Here is a 20007-nt window from a genome sequence, read left to right as displayed (position 1 = left end):
TTAAAAGCCAATTAAGGAGGGCTGGCCCCGTGGCTTGGCAGTTGGGTGCGCGTGCTCCGCTGCTGGCGGCCCGGGTTCGGATCCTGGGCGCGCCCCGACGCACCACTTCTCCGGCCATGCTGAGGCCGCGTCCCACATACAGCAACTAGAGGGATGTGCAACTATGACATACAACTATCTACTGGGGCGTTGGGGGAAAAAAAATAAATAAATAAAAATTATATTAAAAAAAAGCCAATTAAGGAAAGAAACAAGAGGAAATATTTTCACAATGGTGTTTCCTTGTTCTAGGAATTGGGAGGTTATTTGTAGCTTGGCCTGTGGACATGGTGAGGAGGAAGAAATAAGCAGGTAGCATGTCTTGGTGACCAGACTGATAGATGAACAATATAATGGAATGCAATATTTAGATAATATAAAGTCCATGATAAACATCACTGTTGTGTACATAGAAATGACCCATTATCAAATCTGCACCCCCCCTCATTATCCTCACCTAAGTTCCTATATAAAGGCCAGTGGTCTTTATAGTTTTCATTTCTCATGTTGAGAATCAGAAGCTGAGAAAGGATAAGTCACCTGCTCAAGAGTGGAAATGGCAGAATGATGAGAATTTGCTCAGGGTCAGGACTGTGGCTCTTGCCTAGTGCTCCTTGTAGATGCTTCAGAACAAAGAAGTCACACTGTGGACATGACAAGACTGCAGCTGGGGAGACCCCACCACCACCCACCAACTACCAAATAGCAGGTGTTCTCCTGGAGGTGGGCAGAGACACCTTCCTAACAGTAGAGAGACTCTAAAGAGTGGGAAGCCAGCAGAAGGCACAGAAAGGAGTGCCCTAGGCCTGGGATGGTGACAGAGACACAGTCATATCACAGCAGAGGCTCTGAAGGACCAGGAGCCATTAACATGAGGGATACCAGGTGATTTTTCTCTCCTGTGTAAATTAGTTATAAAACATTCAAGTTCCTGATCTTCAGAAAATACACGCCAAAGTATTTGAATCTCTTCAGACAAACTGTCCAGTGATGCAGAAGCATCTAGAATCAAGGGCCTGGTCAGAGGGGCTGAGGAGAAGCAGGTGCAGGAAGCAGATTTGCATGGAGGCCCCTTCCTCCCTGAGGCAGGGGAAAAGGATCAGAGAGGTCTGGGGGAGCCAAGGCCAGAGTTGGGGTCTCAGAAGGCAGTGCTGTTGGGATGTCTCCACCATGGCCTGGGCTCTGCTCCTCCTCAACCTCCTCACTCAGGACCCGTGTGAGGCGTCCAAACAAGGGACCATGGGGACATCTGGGCTGATACTTTGTTTCATCCTCCTCATCTCCACTTGGTCCCCAGAAATGAACTCACCAGAGTGTGTTTTTCCTCTTTTCAGGGTCCTGGGCCCAGTCTGCCTTGACTCAGCCTCCCTCAGTGTCCAGAGCTCTCAGACAGTCAATCACCATCTCCTGTGCAGGAAGCAGCAGTGACATTGGGGGTTATGACCATGTCTCCCCGTACCAACAGCAACCGGACACAGCCCCCAAACCCTTGGTTTGTAATGTGAATACTCAGGCCTCAGGGATCCCTGTTCGCTTCTCTGGCTCCAAATCTGGCAACACGGCCTCCCTGACCATCTCTGGGCTCCAGGCTGAGCACGAGGCTGATTATTACTGTGGCTCATATGTGGGCAGTTACACTTTCCACAGTGCTCCAGGTTCATGAGGAAGTGAGACCAAAACCTGCTCGGAGCTCATTCGAATCCCTTCATCCCTAAACTCAGACTTTCTTCTATTTTTCCTATGTTATCATTTTTTTTGAAATTATTACAGTCTAAGAAAAATTTGAAAAAATACTTGAAAAGACTCCTGGGTATCCTTTTCCCTGATTCACCAACTTGTTACATTTTGCCATATTTGCTTTACATTATAACAATTTCTCTCTCTCTGTCTGTCTCTCTTTACATAATATACACACGCCCAAACACAAACTCACAGATACATACTGATATTCACGCAATAACACACACAAAATTTATTCATTTTCTGAACCATCCAGTCCATAGGCCCTAATAATTTCTGGAGATATGATTTACATTCCATTAAATTCATTATATTATGTTTTATCATTCAGTGATTTTTAATATTCTTACAAGTCTGTGCAACCTTTAACACTCTCTAAATCCATAAGACTTTCAATCACCCCTACAGGAAACACCTCACCCATTAGCAATCACTCCCCCTTTTCCACTTCCTCAACCCCTGCCAACCACACGTTCTGTCTGTAAGGATGTGCCTCTTCTGGCCATGTCACATGTCTGCAATCATAGATGATGTGGCCTTTTGTGTCTGGCTTCTTTCACTTATCATCATGTTTTCAAGGATCATCCATGTTGGAACATGTATCTGTACTTCATTTTTTTTTTTCAAGCATCATCCATGTTGGAACATGTATCTGTACTTCATTTTTTTTCTATCACTGAATAATAGTCAATGATATGGATACACTACTGTTGTTCATCCATCCACCAGTTGATGGACCCTCATTCACGTTTGCTGTCTTTTCTTCTGTTGCAACCCAAGGAACAGTGATTCTTTTGGAAATCAGGGCATGAAAAATCTATGTTGACATCATTCCTCATGAAAAAATATAAATATCATATTAACTCTCAGGGAACTCTTTACATTATTCTCTCATTCTTAGAGCTTCTCAAGGATTCCTCACTGAGCTGTATCTTTCTTTCTTTTCCACCTGCTGTGGGACATGCCCTGGACGTGCTGGGAAGGGCAGGAAGGGGGTCGTAGATCTGGGTCTCAGCTTCATCAGAACAGTATGATGTGGTGTCTTGTTCAGCCGCTGGCTTTTTCTCTTTCTTTCTAGATTTTCTGTTCAAGGGACTGACTTTATTTCTGCCAACATTCAGAAACCCCACAAAGTCAGTTGTTTCACTATTTTTTGTAGTTTCTCATGGAAACTTTCTCCACTTACACATTTCTTCTGAGGTTTTTGTCTATGTAGTCAATGAAAGTAAAAGAATTTTGGTACTTTTCACTTTATTTTTCTAAATTCCATTTATTGGGAAGTGTTTCCTACCTTACGAGGAGTGCAGGAAATGAATATTCACTGTTGAAGGAAGAAGAAGAAATGGAAACCACAAATACCCACTCAAATCATATCCATCCATGCCGATCTCCACGTAGCCAGTATCTGAATTTGATGTCAATCATTCCATTGCTTTTTGTTCATTCTTTCCAACTATGTCTGCATCCCTAAATAGTATAGATTATATTCCTGACACAGTGATTAGCAAACATGAACAAGGTGAGTAGGGCAAGGACACTGTTTGCATAGACGTGGCCCACAGGAGACATTAGGCACATCAGAGACTCAGGGTCAGTGTCTGGCTGAGCTTCCCTTGGAAATTACCAGAGTTCCTCCTGAGAATTAGAGCAACAGGGGAGCTCACAGCGGAAAGGCGAGGGATCCAGTCAGGCACCATCCTTATCGGGGAGTGGATCATGTCCTGGGCAACTATAAATAATCTTATTAGACTGTTAGGTACCCCACATTCTCTGCATCTCAGATCAGCATGTTCTTCCAACAGTAGTCCAAGGTCAGTCTCTGGGAGAAGGAGAGGCAAAATTATTATTCTTTGCTTCTGGGGACACCGGGGCATGGTCATGATCAAGACATGCTGATAATATTCTGATTCCGATGCAAATAAACGTCGCATACTCAGATGTAGAGATGTTCTCATTGCTGCCAATGACTTGACAAAGTCAGCTTCCTCAGAAATAAGCTGGGCTTTCTTGTCTGGCAAGAAGGGTCTGAATGAGGGACATGAGTGGACGGAGGTGGTCCCAGACCCACCCTTCATGAGGCACAGTGTTCTCCTCATGATACCCACAGGGTCCACTCTGCCTGGCCTGCCTCCATCCAGAGATGTGGGCTTGGTCCTCTGAATGGGAAAATCAAGGTGGAGGAGGGGCTATTTGGCAGTGATCTACCTGCCTCACTACTGGGAATGACGAAAGCACCTACCTGCTTCTCTAACAGCTCCACTCACCTGTTCTAACTTTACTTTTCCCCTCACCCATCTCAGCCACACCCACAGTCAAGTGAGAATTCCACAGGTGTCTCAGGTGGGCTCTGCCTGCTGATTTGGGACTGCTCTCCCTCAGGTCTAAGTCAGGTAGCACTTGTCCCTGTGCTTCCTGGCTCCTGAGTGTGTGTCCTTTACACTCCTGTTCCTGACATCCTTGTTTGTGAACACACACTGTAATCCCTTCAGGACAGTTTTAGTGGAATTTCAGAGAGGGCACACTCAGGATTATATTTAGTCACTTTCAATCCAGCAACTTAATTTGTTACTGCCTGGGGCCTTTTCTCAGCAGTCCTCTGCATTGTCAAAAGCAGGACCCAGCAGTCACATTGGCTGAGTGAGAATTAACCTTTGGATTGGGGTGAGGAATGCGTGTCCTGAGGGTTGGGAGAGTAAGTGAGAGAAGGAAATTTGTTGATAGAATCTTTAAGAAATTATCCTCTATGGTTGACATTTTACTAAGAACTGAATAGTCACTGAGGAGAAAGTGGGTTCCAGAAAGGCTTCTGTTGAAAAAGAATACTGTTTATAAGGAGTTAATTTTTGTGTATGGTGTCAGATAATGGTCTGCTTTCATTTTTTTGCATGTGGCTGTTATTGTTTATAAGGAAACATAGTGTGGTTTTCTTCATGTTTCCTATGCTTTGAATTCATTGAACTCTTGGCTCTGTTAGTTAGTTTTCATTAGCCTGGAGAGTGTTTTTGTGATTATTTCTTCCTCTGCCTTTCCTTTCATGGCTGCAGGTCCATGTATAACAGGACGTTTGGAGTAATCACACAGCTCACTGATATTTTGCTTTTTTTCCTCCTTTCTGAGTTTCTTTTCTTTCATATGTTTTCTTTTGATTCCTTTCTGTTGTTCTACTTTCAAAGTTGTAAAATTTTCTTCTGCAAAGTGTAAACTCTGTTAATAGCTTCCAATATAGTTTTTATTTCTCACAGTTACATTTCACTCTTTTTAGTATTATTGATTTCTTTGTGGAAATTTCTTTTCATTCATTTCAACAGTGTTTTCCCTTACTACTTGGATCGTTTTTATGATCACTGCTGTAAAGCCCTGGTCACATAATTCCAACTGTAGTGTTATCTCTTGGTAATCATGCTTTCATTGTCTTTCCCATGTCAGGTGAGACTTTTCTGCCTGTTATAGGTTAATTGATTTTGGATTCTATCCTGGACATATCCAATATTATGCAATGAGGGTCTGGGTCTTCCTTAAATAGGAAGGTTATATTTTTGTATTGACAGACAATCTACCCATTTGTATAAAGGCTGAAAATTCCCAACAGACTTCTGTGGGCTGTGATTTATTTGTCAGTTCAATTACACAACCTTTTCAATGCTGTTTGCATCTGTCCTGGGTGTTCACCACTGAGTGTCCGTCTGTGATCTGAGTGGCGTTCTAGTCCATAGTTTTGTTCTTAAAATCTTTCCCATCCTATTGAGGATTCAATACACTAAAAGCCCAGAATAGAGTTGGGGCCAAGCCCTCATATACTGATTATGAGTTCATTTCCCAACTTGATCTCTCTCTACAACCCCCCTAGTACCACCCAGGTGCTGTGTCTTTCTTTTTTGCTCCTCTGTTCAGAAAACCATTGTACAGTTGGACACTTCCTGGGTCTGTGCCCATTTTCTGGGCCGGGTAGGAGGAGGACAGGAGAACCAAAGCAACATGTCAATGCTGCTTGCATTCAAAGAGGACAATAGAAAAAAAGTTCCTTTTTCCTATGAAAGATAGACATTCTCTGATGAGACGTCCCTGGACCTGGAGCCCATGGGGACAATCCTGACTGCAGTATTCTTGCTGAATCTGAAACACTGGAACTCTCCTCCTGCTTTCCCAGGACTGAGAAATCCTAGTGAGCTCTCGTTCCTTCAGGCAACATTTTTTCTTTCATCCTTCTGAGAAGCTAACCTGTCTGTTCCCTGGCCCGTTTTTTTCATCCAGTCTTCCTACTGGTTTGGTTGGTTTTATGTAACGTCTAATGTTTCCTCAGCCCGGAGCTGAGAGCTGCCTCAGGAGCACTAACTCTGACAAGGCTGTCCTGGGACAGGCACAGTGGTTCTGAGCGGGAGTGTCTGAGCCGCCTGGTGTGAAGGGTGACACATTCCATTCTGAAGGGAGTTATTGGAAAAAGGGAAAGGAGCATGGAGAGGATTAGAAGGGGTCAGGGGGCTCAGTACTGAGCTGCGAGGAGGGGAGCAACGCAGAGCAGTGATTTCCAGCTCCAACTGAGCTGCTTTCCCAGGTACTTGGGTTGCACCTCATGTGGCCACCAGGGGGCAGCAAGGGCCTAAATTTGGGAAGGTCTTGCTGTGGTTTACCCTGATCTGTATGGTGTCCCAACAGCTGGTTCCTCCTGAGCCCCTGCAAAGGGGGATGATGTGTGTGGGGTGACCCAAATCTATTGTGCCCCAATAAATCCTTTGGCAGAAAGGCCAATAAATGTCCTCAAGACTCAGTCTCAGAGCACTGCAGAGTCAGGGGCTCAAGAGATGCATGAGGACCTACTCTAACTGATGAGGATGGGAAGGGGGCGAGGGAGAATGAAAAATCCCCAGCTCTGCCTTTGGTGCTTGGGAAGAAAAACGACTGAATCTCTCCTAATCTCAGTCCTTCTGGATCCTGTCTTCACCTTTGACCCACACAGCCCAAAGTGTAAGTACTGGGATTATTAGCCAATCACATCGTGACTCCCAAAATAGGAATGACAGGGGCATTTCAAGTCTGGCTCCATTTCTTGGACACCATCATGCGCTCATGTTATAAAATCCATTTGAGAGGGTTTTATTCCCTCAGATGAGCTCTGCTGTCCAAGGTACAAAAGTAACTAGAGTCCAGGGCCAGGGCAGAGGGGGATGAGGAGAGGCAGGTGCAGAAAGCAGATTGGCATGGAGGCCCCTCCCTCCTCTGAGACAGGGGGAGGCATAAGAGAGGTCTGGGGGAGCCAGGCCCAGGGTTGGGGTCTCAGAAGGCAGTGCTCTTGAAGCATCTCCACCATGGTCTGGACTCTGCTCCTCCTCATCCTCCTCACTCAGGGCACAGGTGAGTCCTCCAGGGAAGGGACCATGGGGACATCTGTGCTGATCCTTTGTCTCCTCCTCCTCAGACTCATCTGGGTCCCCAGCACTGAACTCACCAGATTCTGTTTTTCCTCTTTTCAGGATCTTGGGCCCAGGCTGCTTTGACTCAGCCTCCCTCATTGTCTGGGGCTCTGGGACAGTAGGTCACCGTCTCCTACGCTGGAAGCAGTAGTGGTATTGGGTATTATAATGATGTTTCCTGGTACCAACAGCTCCCTGACATAGCCCCTAAACTCCTGATTTACTTTACCAGTCTTTAGCCCTCTGGGATCCCTGATTGCTTCTCTGGCTCCAAGTCTGGCAACACAGCCTCCCTGACCATCTCTAGACTCCAGTCTGAGGATGAGGTGGATCATTACTTTTGCTCATATATGAACAGCAGCACTTTCCACTGTTCCATGTTTATTGGGAAGCGAGACAAAAATTTGCCATGTGCTCACAGGCTCACTCCTTACTCTGAAGAAGCTTTCCCAACGCTGTGCAGAGAGGGCTTCACGCAACACGGCCTTGAGAACTCAGTTATTTCTGAACTTTTTCTTCTGGCTATGTAGCAAAAGGGAATATGCTGTCTGACGAATTGAATGGGAAATGAAAATCCCTGTTTGCTTGTAAAACTTGTGCCCCAGGAGGCGACTCTTTCCAGTTCTTCAATGGCAGGAACAGAGCCACAGGGTTACCTCTGCTGGGTGCAGTTCTGCATTCTCAGGGAAATCTTCACTTTCAATGCTTCCATCTCCCACACAGCTGGAGAACAGCCTGGGTTCACTTGTCAGGAAATTATTTTCTTGTCCAGTTTGGCGTCTACCATGCTCCAGTCAGGATGGCCCTCTGGCTGTGCTCTTCTTCTGTGTTTCTGTTGTTGAAAGAACAACAACATAGAAAAGACCTGAAGAAGATGCAGAGGAGGTGTAGACAAAGGGGAAGATTTTTTTTTTTTAATATCCCTCATCTTTGATCTTATGTCCAAAGGGCTGAGCAGGGAGAATGTGAGTGTCAGACTCTGTTCCCTGTCAGAATCATCCTCCCCTCAGATCCCTGAAGCCCTGTCCTGTAAGCAGCCTTGCACAGGGCCTGTCTACCTAATAGGATGTGCTGTTTCCAAAATGGCTTCTTTGTTTCCCAAGGAAGAAAGATTTGGTTGTATGTCCCCATTCCTCAAGCATCCCCAAGGATGTGTGAATTTCATGGTAGATAAGTTCAATTTCCAGCTGTAAGCCTACTTACAGTGAATCACTAAGTACCCATGTACAGAAATATCTGGCCAAGAATTCGTGGACATCTGAATGAAGCAGGGCTGAGCTCTGGAAGCTGTGGAGCAGTGATCAACTCTTCCCAGTTCACCAGCTCTTTATCAATTTACCACTGACAGTGCCATGTCCTGGCAATGACCTCACACCCGGGCAGATCAGGATGGATGCACCTTACCTGCGAGCTCAGCCTTTCTTATAATGTTCTCCCCTTCAATTATTTTTTCAAATTTATTTTTTCAGTTACCTTCTCTCTTTCCCCAGTAAGCACTTAGTACCTTCATGTTTTAATCATCTCTGTCTGAGTCATGGCACAGATCCACCCCTTAGCTGCTGGATCACAGCATAGTGGGAAGGGACCTTACCACTGGGCATAGAAAACAAACTGAGACATGGTCCCATGTCTGCATAAGGCTGTTCAGATGCTGTGCCTCCTGTAAGGTGTGTTACTTGTGCAGAGAGCAAGTAGGATGTAGAGGGGCCCTGTCTGGTTATCTTGTCTGGCATCTGATGTAAGACTTGCTCCCTGACTGTGATGGCATCAATGGGATCTTTACAATGGCATCAATGGGATCTTTACAGAGTATCTCCATGTGCAGGAGTCACAACCGCCTCTTCGAGTGTGTCCTTTTAAGGTGGGACCCCCATTTCTGTGGAGAAGGTAGTTACTATTCTTTAAAAGGGGATGTTACCAAGAAAATCTGTATCTGGATCCTCAGTGAATAGGATGGTCAGTACGGCATGTCTAGAGCTACCATATCCCTTTGTGTCTTGTGTACTTGTGTCTCACGATGTGAGAAGGCCTCTTGAGTTTTCTCAAATAATGAAATTAAATATATTTTTAACACTTTTTGAGAAGAGGCGAAAAACCACTTTTGATGGAAGGGATTTGAAATCTTATAGGAGTTCCTATGGTCAAAATATCCACCAGTCATTTACTGTAATCAGCCATCAGGGCAGTGGCCATTCATCTGTCATAGAATTTCTGCATTAGGTGCCACTTATTTTCTACTGCATCTGTCCTTTTTGTCTTCCTTTATTCATTGCCATTGTTTAAGGAATCGTGTTATTTAATTCTACCTGAAAGATGAGGATTTGGAATTGACTTTTGTGTATTTTTAATTTATTTGTTTTGGCAGGTTGATTATTAACTTTACTATATTAAAGTGGTCGTTGGCTTTCCTGTTGGTGGCAGTCATGCTTCTTCTGTCTATGTCATGTCTTTTTGCATGGGCCTAAAAATCCAGAACAATTTTAAATAAAATGCTGACCCTCCACATGGGAACCTGAGTTTGCTCCTGGAGCTCACAGAACACGGAACAGAGAAGAGGACAGGTCCACGTGCACATCAATGATTTTCCCCCTGTGAGATCTCCGGGCCACCAGGAATGCTTCCAGGAATTTCACCACAGGGATCTCAAGAGCAAGCACCCAGGAGATGGGGCTTCTAACCTAGTCCCAGACACCGGCTGATGGATTTGTGAGGTCACCGACATCTTCCTGTTTTATTATCTCCAACGATAGAAATCATCATCTAAACTAGTTTCTAAAATAATAAAGCATACACCTCTTTCAAACTCATATAAATAATGGTCTCAAATCCCAGACTATCTCTTCTCTCAACCACCATTTCCCTGCACCTCTCTCCAGAGGTCAACACTTAGCTCCTCCACTTGTGGCCACAACAGTTCTGTACTTTTTGATGTTTCTCCCATGTGCTGTGAACAAGGACAGAGGTAGTTTTCTCAGAACATTCACACTCCTTAGAACTCCTACCCTATTTTCTGAGGAGACATTTCTATTTGCATTGTGTCCTGACCAGTCAGCACTGATTAGATTCTTTACCCCAAACCCATTTTTTTCTGGAATAACCCACTAAATCAAGCATGTCTGTGGATGGCACAGACTTTTTACCTCAGGAAGGTGCACAGCTCTGAGATGAGATAGTCTCATTGTGCACAATGGACAAGACAAAGAGTTTCCTCATGGTCCAGTGTGACAGACACACCCACCCTGAGGTGTGTCCCTGGGGCAGGGGCACTTCGAGCACTCCTGACTCCAGGTCTCTGCCCCACAATTTCAAGCAGATGAATCCACCTCTGGCTTTCCTTTAGGTTATTCTCAATACTGCTGGGCTCTCTATTTCACAGTATTTTTTTCTTTCAGATGTTAGCTTTTGAGAATCCATTTGGTCTCCTGTCCCACCAAGTTTCTCATCCAGCCTTCCTACTGGGGATGCTTTCATTTCACATCCCATGCTTCTTCAGCCCCAGGCCAAGCGGCCTCAGCAGCACTGACCTGTGACAAGGCCTTCCTAAGACAAGCACGCTGGTGCTGAGGGGGAGGTTCTGGGCCATCTGATGTGGCAGATGACACTTTCGACCATGAAGGAAGCTGGAGGACAATGGGGAAGTATCATGGAGAGGATTAGAGGGACTGGGGGACCTGGAACTGACCAGTGAGGAAGGAAGAAGGGGTGAAAGCAGTTCAGGGATTTCCAGTTCACACACAGCTGTTAGGTCTATCTGTTGTAGTGTGTCATTTAAGGCCAATGTTTCCTTATTGATCTTCTGTTTGGATGATCTATCCGTTGGTGTAAGTGGAGTGTTAAAGTCCCCTACTATTATTGTGTTACTGTCTATTTCTGTTTTTATGTCTGTTAATAATTGCTTTATATATTTAGGTGCACCTACATTGGGTGCGTAGATATTTACAAGTGTTATATCCTCTCGTTGGATTGTTCCCTTGATCATTATGTAATGCCCTTCTTTGTCTCTTTTTACAGTTTTTGTTTTAAAGTCTATTTTGTCTGATATGAGTACTGCTACCCCAGCTTTCTTTTCATTGCCATTTGCGTGGAGTATCTTTTTCCATCCCTTCACTTTCAGTTTGTGAGTGTCTTTAGGTCTGAAGTGTGTCTCTTGGATGCAGCATATATATGGGTCTTGTTTTTTTATCCAGTCAGTCACCCTCTGCCTTTTAATTGGAGCATTTAGTCCATTGACGTTTAAAGTAGCTATTGAGGGCCGGCCCCATGGCTTGGTGGTTAAGTGAGCGTGCTCCACTGCTGGCGACCCGGGTTCGGATCCCGGGCTCGCACCGACGCGCTGCTTCTCTGGCCACATACAGCAACTAGAAGGATGTGCAGCTATGACACACAACTATCTACTGGGGCTTTGGGGGGAAAAATAAATAAATAAAATCTTTAAAGTAGCTATTGATAAGTATGTACTTACTGCCATTTTTTAACTTTTTTTTTTTCTCAGTGTTTTAGTAGTCCTTCTCTGTTCCTTACTTCTTCTATACAGAATTGATGGTCACTTTAGTTTGACCTCTGTCTGAAAGCTGTACTCTTTAACTCCCCTCCTCCCTCCTTTTATGTTTTTGATATCATATCTAACCTCTTTTTTGTGCATTTGTATCCATTACATTCTAATCATGGAAATAGATAATTTTTCCTATTTGTGGTCTTCTCTTTCCGCCTTAAATCAGTCCCTTTAACATTTCTTGTAGCACTGGTTTCTTGGTGACAAACTCCTTTAATTTTTGCTTATCTGGGAAAATTTTGATCTCTCCTTCCATTTTGAATGATAACCTTGCTGGGTAGAGTACTCTTGGCTGTAAGTTTTTTCCTTTTAGCACTTTAAATATATCGTGCCATTCTCTTCTAGCCTGTAAGGTTTCTGCTGAGAAGTCAGCTGATAGCCTTATGGGGTTTCCTTTGTATTTAACTTGACATTCTCTTGCGGCTTTTAGGATTCTCTCTTTATCTTTAATTCTGGACATTTTGATTATGATGTGTCTTGGTGTGGGCCTCTTTGGGTTTATCTCGTTTGGGGCTCTCTGTGATTCCTGTACCTGGATGTCTGTTTCCTTCCTTAGGTTAGGAAAGTTTTCATCTATTATTTCTTGAAATAGATTCTCTGCCCCCTTGTCTCGCTCTTCTCCTTCCGGGACACCTATAACACGGATGTTAGTGCGCTTGATGTTGTCCCAGAGGTCCCTTAGACTGTCCTCAGTCTTTTTAATTCTTTTCTCTTTTACCTGTTCACCTTGGGTAATTTCTTCTAGTCTTTCTTCCAGCTCACAGATCCGTTCTTCTGTATCCTCTACTCTGCTTTTGAGTCCCTCTAATGAATTTTTCATTTCCAGTATTGTATTCTTCATTTCTGATTGGTTCTTTTTTATATCTTCCATTTCTTTGTTGACATTCTCACTGAGTTCATCTATTCTTCTCCCCAGATCAGTGAGCATCCTTAACACTCTTAGTTTGAACTCTCTGTCGGGTAGGTTGCTCATTTGTGTTTCGGTTAGTTCCTTTTCTGGGGTTTTGTCCTGTTCCCTAACTTGGAATGTATTCCTTTGCCTCCTCATTTTGCCTCTTTCCCTGTGCTTGTGTCTATGTATTAGGTAGGTCAGCTACGTCTCCTGCTCTTGGATAGGTGACCTTATGTAAGTGATGCCTTAGGAGGCTTCCAGTGTGCTTCCCTCAGTTCTCAATGTTCCAGGGGTGGCCCCTATGTGGGCTACGTGTGTCCTTCTATTATGGCCTGTTAGCTCTCCCTATAGGCGCCCAGGGAGGCTGAGTTATGCTCCTGGCCAGCTGTTGTAATGCTCAGCTGCTTGTGGTTGTTGTGGGCCCTTCAGTCTCTTTATCAGGTGTGGGGAGCCCCAGCACAGTTGGCTGTAAGTTCTAATACCACATTTGTGTTGCGGTATTTCTTTTAACTGAGTAGGCCCCCAGTGTGGCAGGTTGTTAGGCTCAGGGCCTTACAATTGCTGTAAGCCTCCAGGCTTTAGGTCTCTTGTCAGCTCTCTGAGGATTGCAGCTGGGTGGGGCTGGCCTCAGGCACAGATGCACCTAATTGTTACAGGTTTTGGAGGGTGGGGCAAACCCCCTATCTGGGTCTTTGAGAAGCACAAGTCCTCTGCAGCTGACAAGCTCTGCCGCCCACAGGTCCACATACACAGTCAACACAGTCCTGCCCCATGTGTGCACCCCGACCTCCTGAAGCAGACCCAGTCTCTGCACGGCAGGAGCCCCACACACTCCACCACCGCCCCACACTCTCCACCCACTCCTTGTGCATGCCCTGCCCTGCTGAAGTTGGCTCAGTTGCCTGGCTGCAGAGAATCCAGTCACCAATCTATGCAGGCCCGCAAGTTGCCTGAGGGTTTGTTGTTGGGTGGGGCCACTCTCTAGAGTGGGCTGCCTGCCCTGGCTGAGCTGGATTAAATCGGTGCTCTAGCGGGTGTGGCAGACCCAGGGCTAGCAGGCGGCAGGGAGAACTCCAATGGTGTCTGTGTCAGCACGCCCATACCAGGCCACAACAATGGCTGCTGCCAATGCCCCAGTCCCTGGAGAGATCTCACCTCTCACCAAGGTGCACTCAGGGCCTAGTAGGTGAGTCTCTTTTCACCACAGCACTGTGCACCTTTCTTTCTGGTGATTTTAGGTTGTTTTCTGAAATGGGTGAGTTTGCAAGTGGGCCCTTTAAGAGCCGGTTTTAATTTCTTTGTGAACCAGCTTTTCTGGTGGTACTCCCCAATGTTTTAGTAGCAGGCAAAGTCAGATATTATGCCACTCGTCTCAATTGTGCTGGGTCCACAAAATGCCCACGGAGGGGGTGCACCCCGGCTCAGGGCCCCGCACCTCCAGGGAGGGCTGCATACCTGTGGGCTGCTGCCGGGCTGCCGTGACGCACTGCAGCTTGTGAAGGCAGCGTTTTTCCTCTCCAGAAGGGAGTTTCTGCCTCTTCCACCTCAATTAGGATTGTCCGTTGTTGCAAGAGTTCCTCTTATCCAGTTTTCAGTTCTGTCTCAGGGGTAATTTTTCCACACGTGGTTGTAAATTGGCTGTGTCCACGGAAAGAGGTGAGTTCAGAGTCTGCCTACACCACCATCTTGACTTCCTCTCCTCCAATTTTTGTTCAAGAATCTAGGTAACTTGGTTTCCACCATGTAAAAAAAGTTCACAGGGTTAGTTCTGTAACCTTATTCTTGTAGAAATCATAGAAACTTTCTCCACTTGTACGTTAGTTCTGAAGTTCTGTTCTACGTAGTGAAGAAAAAGAAAAGTATACTGCTACATTTCAGGCTATTTTTCTAAATTTATTTTATTGTGTAGCTTATCATACCTAAAGAAGAGTACATGAAATAAATGCATGCAATTGAAGGAAGAATTATCAGCCACATCTACCCATCTCCACATCTATCCCCCCAAAGAATATCCATCTATCTCATTACCAATAAGCCAGGATCTTGAATCTGGAATTGATCTATCATTGCTTTTCTTTACATTCTTCCACCTGGATTGCATCCCCAAATAATGTTTACATTTAAAACAGTGAGAAGAGGCAACAAACCAGTTGAGTGAGGAAGGAGAATGGATCAGTCAGGTAAGGCCCCCATGAGACACTGACCCTGAAAAAGACTCAGGGTCATTGTTGGGTGAGCTTCCCTGGGATCTACTGGAACCCCTTTTGAAGATGGCAGAAAAGGCTCCACAGGAAGAGAAGGGTCTCTTAGAGTTGGGTTTGAGGACTTGCTGGATGTGGGCAGGTCCTGGGTCTCTAGCAGGAATATTGTTAGGGGATTGTGTGTCCCATGTTCTGGCTGCCTAGTTCAGCATGGTCTCCAGGAGTACTCTGTGAACACTCCTGTGGGAAGGAGAGGGGAGATGATTATTCTTGGGTGGCAAGGACATCAGGGTGTGGCTCATGTCAAGGCAAGAGAAGCACAGACAGGAAAGTACAAATGAGAATCCAGGCCAGACACTCCCAGAGATTTCAAGATGGTACCGTTGCTGTCAGCACCTTAGTGACGTCAGTTGCCTCACAGAAGAACTGTTCATTTTCTTCTCTGTCATGGGAGAGTCTGAAGAAAGGATGATCACCAGAGGGAGGCAGTCACAGCTGAGTTTTCCTGGTTCTTCTCATGCCAAGTGATTTTAGATTCTATTCTGGATATGTTCAATGTGATGTTATGAGACTTTGGTTCTTGTTTAAATCCTATGCGATATTTTTATTTTTGCAGACACTTTACCTGATTGAGTTCAATCTACTCTTTTCAAACAACCTTCATTGGAATGTGGTTTCCAGGTCAGTTCAATTTACAAAATATTTTCCCTGCTGTTTGCATCTGTCCTGAGTGGGAGCTACAGTGAGTGTCACAGGTCACATCTGGGATCCTGGTGGAGGTCAGTTCCTTAACTCCATTCTCAATGTCTTTCCATCCTTTAGCATCAGACACCATGCAAGTGCAGCTGAGAGATGAGCCCAGGAATTCATAACAGTTAACAGCACTGCTTCCCAGGCATGTCTCTCTCCACAATCACCCAGTGTTTACACTTCTTGTTGGTCTTCTGGACAGAAAATGGGACTTAGTTACTCTTCACTTCTGTGCACTACCTGTGACAGTGTTCGTGTGTCTGCCAAGCCTCAGGAGGACAGAGAGGAACAGAACTAATGGGATTGGTTGCAGTCTCGTTGGGAAAACAGACTGAGAGATGAGAAAGGAAAGTCCCCACAGCCTCCAGTGTCATTTCTGTCACTACACTAGTATTTCCTGGAGACTGGGTTGTAGAGTATGAGGAGAAAAATAACATTAAAAGAAAAGAAAACATGGATATCCAGACTTGCTCTGAGCATTATTGAGTTACCTTTCTCCAACTTGGGGCCAGGACAGGGAGATGTTCCTGGAGCTCTTTCTGTCTCATGCTCGTGCCCCTTCCAGGCTCCAGCTGCCTTGAGTCCAGCTCATGAGACACTGAGGGAAAAATGGGAAACTCTCTTAGGTTTGGTGTTACTCAATGCCAGTCTCTGATAACCTGCCTTCTATGGTTCACTTCTCTAGGGACTCAAACAGCTTTATAGCAGAATTCAGCGGGAGAAATTTTGCTTGTGCTTATGTCATTTTAATGGAACCTAAATGTGATAAAATTGGCTTTTTCTTTTCTTTTTTTTTTTGTGAGGAAGATTAGCCATGAGCTAACGTTTGTTACCAATCTTCTTCTTTTTGCTGAGGAAGATGGGCCCTGAGCTAACTTCTGTGCCCATCTTCCTCCACTTTGTATACAGGATGCTGCCATAGCATGGCTTGATGAGTGATGTATAGGTCCACACCTGGGATCTGAACCCAAGAACCCCAGGCTGCCAAAGAGGAGCATGCAAACTTAACCACTACACCGCTGGGCCAGCCCCTGATAATGTTGTATTTAATTTGGAAATTTAAGTCAACCTGAACACATTTAGTGGAAAAAAGGGAAAGTTGAAAATGAGTATTAAAAGCTTCTTGAGGACAGAAACAGGAAGGAATATTTTCACAGTGGTTCTGTGTCTTCAGTGTTCCAGGATCAAGGAGGTCTTTTTTTCATGGCCTGTGGATTTGTCGAGTTGGAGGAATAAATACATCTATGATCGGACAAATAAATAAAAGGTAAGATGTAATGAGATCTTGGATAACATAAAGTTCGTAATAAATATCCCTCTTGTGTACGTCCAAATATCTCATTTTCAAAGCTGCACTTCCCTTCTCAGATCAATGTCTCCATAGTCAATTACCGCGAGCATGTAGTTTATATTATTGATTTTCAGGCTGAGAATTGAGTGAGAGAAAGGGCAAGCCGTTTGCTAAAGAATAAAAAGTGCTGTATGGGGAGAAGCTGACACAGGATTCAGGTTGTGACCCCTGGTGGTGTTCCTTGTACCTCCACGGGGCTCCCTGGCATGTGCACCAGACACTCTGCATGGCTTGTGGGAGAGGGGCCTGGGAGTGACTCATTGGCTTGGGAGATTTGATGCTGCAGAAGCTTCAACACAAAGGGTGGTGGGGGGGGCAGTGAAAAGGCTTCAGCTGGGGAAACTGCACCATAAACCACCAAATAGCAGGTGTTTCCATGGGAGGGGGCAGTGACACTTTCCAAACAGTAGAGAAACCCTGAGGAGTGTGCTTCTAGCCTCAGAGGGTTACAGAGACACAGTCACACCACAGACAAGACATTGAAGGTCCAGGAGCTGATTAACATGAGGAACTTCAGCAGATCTTCCTCTCCTGTGCAAACCAGGTTTAAACAATTCAAATTCCTTCCCCTCAGGATATACATAAGAGTTTTAATCACTTCACGTAAACTCCACTGTCCAGAGATGTAGAAGCATCTAGAGTCTAGGGACAGGTCAGAGGGGCTGAGGAGAGACAAGCGCAGAAAGCAGATTTGTATAGAGGCCCCTCCCTCCTCTGAGGCAGGGGGAAGAGATAAGAGAGGTCTGGGGGAGCCCGGCCCAGGGTTGGGTCTCAGAAGACCATGCCCTTGGGGCGTCTCTGCCATGGCCTGGGCTTTGCTCCTCCTCACCCTCCTCACTCAGGACACTGGTGAAGCCTCCAGGGAAGGGACCATGGGGACATCTGGGCTGATCCTGTGTCTCCTCCTTCTCAGGCTCACCTGGGGCCCCAACACTGAATTCACCAGAGTGTGTTTTTCCTCTTTTCAGGGTCCTGGTTCCAGTCTGCTCTGACTTACCCTTCCTAAGTGTCCAGGACTCTGGGACGATAGTCACCGACTCCTCTTCTGGAAACAGCAGCATATTGGGAGTTAAAGTAATGTTTCCTGGTAACAACAGAGCCCCAGCACATCCCCCAAAGTCCTCATTTATGGAGTCCTCAGACCTTAGGGATCCCTGATCTTTTTTCTGGCTTCACGTTTGGCAACACAGCCTCCCTGACCATCTCTGGACTCCAGTCTGAGGACAAGCCTGATTATTACTGTTCCTTACATGTCAGCAGTTACAGTACCACAGTGGTCCAATTTCATGGGGAAGTGAGGCCAAAATCTGCCCTGTGCTCACAGGCCTCGTCCTTGCTCTGAAGATGCTTCCCTAGCCCTGAACAGAGGAGGCTTCCTGCAGCATGGTTTTGAGATTTCACTTCTCTCTCAGCTCCTCTCCCCATCACAATGAAATCTGACAGGAAACATGCTCTCAGCATTATTGTTTGTGGACAGTAAGAGTTTTCTCTTTGCCTTTGTGTCACATGGTCCCCAAAGGTGAGACTCTTTCCAACTCCTCATTGGCAAGATTTTCATGGAAAGAAGATGTGTGCCATGTCTAATTCCCACGGTTCTCAGGGAGATGTTCACTTTTTCAAATTTTTTTTCTTTTTGTTGATGATTCACAATGGAAAACATCTCCCAAGTGTTCCTAAGTTCAAGAAGGCTGTGAATGGCAGTAAGTACATACTTATAAATAGCTACTTTAAACGTCAATGGACTAAATGCCCCAATTAAAAGGCATAGGGTGGCTGACTGGATAAAAAAACAAGACCCATATATATGCTGCATCCAAGAGACACACTTCAGACCTAAAGACACTCACAAACTGAAAGTGAAGGGATGGAAAAAGATACTCCACGCAAATGGCAATGAAAAGAAAGCTGGGGTAGCAGTACTCATATCAGACAAAATAGACTTTAAAACAAAAACTGTAAAAAGAGACAAAGAAGGGCATTACATAATGATCAAGGGAACAATCCAACAAGAGGATATAACACTTGTAAATATCTACGCACCCAATGTAGGTGCACCTAAATATATAAAGCAATTATTAACAGACATAAAAACAGAAATAGACAGTAACACAATAATAGTAGGGGACTTTAACACTCCACTTACACCAACAGATAGATCATCCAAACAGAAGATCAATAAGGAAACATTGGCCTTAAACGACACCTTAGAACAGATGGACCTAGTAGATATATACAGAGCATTCCATCCAAAAACCAAAGAATACACGTTCTTTTCAAATGCACATGGAACATTCTCCAAGATTGATCACATATTAGGCCACAAAACAAGTCTCCATAAATTTAAGAAGATTGAAATAATACCAAGCATCTTTTCTGACCACAACGGTATGAAACTAGAAATCAACTTTAGGAAGAAAATCAGAAAAGCCACAAATACATGGAGATTAAACAAAATGCTACTGAACAACGACTGGGTTAACGAAGAAATCAAAGAAGAAATCAAAAAATACCTGGAGACAAATGAAAATGAAAATACGACATGCCAGAATTTATGGGATACAGCAAAAGCGGTTCTAAGAGGGAAGTTTATAGCGATACAGGCCTATCTCAACAAACAAGAAAAATCTCAAATAAACAATCTAAAAATGCACCTAAAGGAACTGGAAAAAGAAGAACAAACAAAGCCCAAAATCAGTAGAAGAAGGGAAATAATAAAAATCAGAGCAGAAATAAATGATATAGAGTCCAAAAAAACAATAGAAAAAATTAATAAAACCAAGAGCTGGTTCTTTGAAAAGATCAACAAAATAGACAAACCTTTAGCTAGACTCACCAAGAAAAAAAGAGAGAAGGCACAAATAAGTAAAATCAGAAATGAAAGAGGAGAGGTTACAACAGACACCTCAGAAATACAAAAGATTATAAGAGAATACTATGAAAAACTATATGCCAACCAATTCGACAATCTGGAAGAAATGGATAAATTCTTAGAATCATACAACCTTCCAAAACTGGATCAAGAAGAAGTGGAGAATTTGAATAGACCAATCACCAGTAAGGAGATCGAAACAGTA

The 20007-nt window shown here is 44.6% G+C and overlaps 1 pseudogene; it reads left to right on the top strand.

The window, feature by feature from the left end:
• The window catches only part of LOC147912439 (immunoglobulin lambda variable 2-8 pseudogene), a 68182-nt pseudogene extending 66480 nt beyond the window's left edge, over positions 1–1702 (top strand).
• The last annotated feature ends 18305 nt before the right edge of the window (positions 1703–20007 follow it).

The sequence above is a fragment of the Ceratotherium simum genome, chromosome 35, assembly GCF_057802395.1.
Source record: "Ceratotherium simum simum isolate JZ-2026a chromosome 35, ASM5780239v1, whole genome shotgun sequence".
NCBI lineage: Eukaryota > Metazoa > Chordata > Mammalia > Perissodactyla > Rhinocerotidae > Ceratotherium > Ceratotherium simum.
The sequence above is the reverse complement of the archived record's forward strand: the minus strand, read 5'-3'. Positions and strand labels throughout refer to the sequence as shown.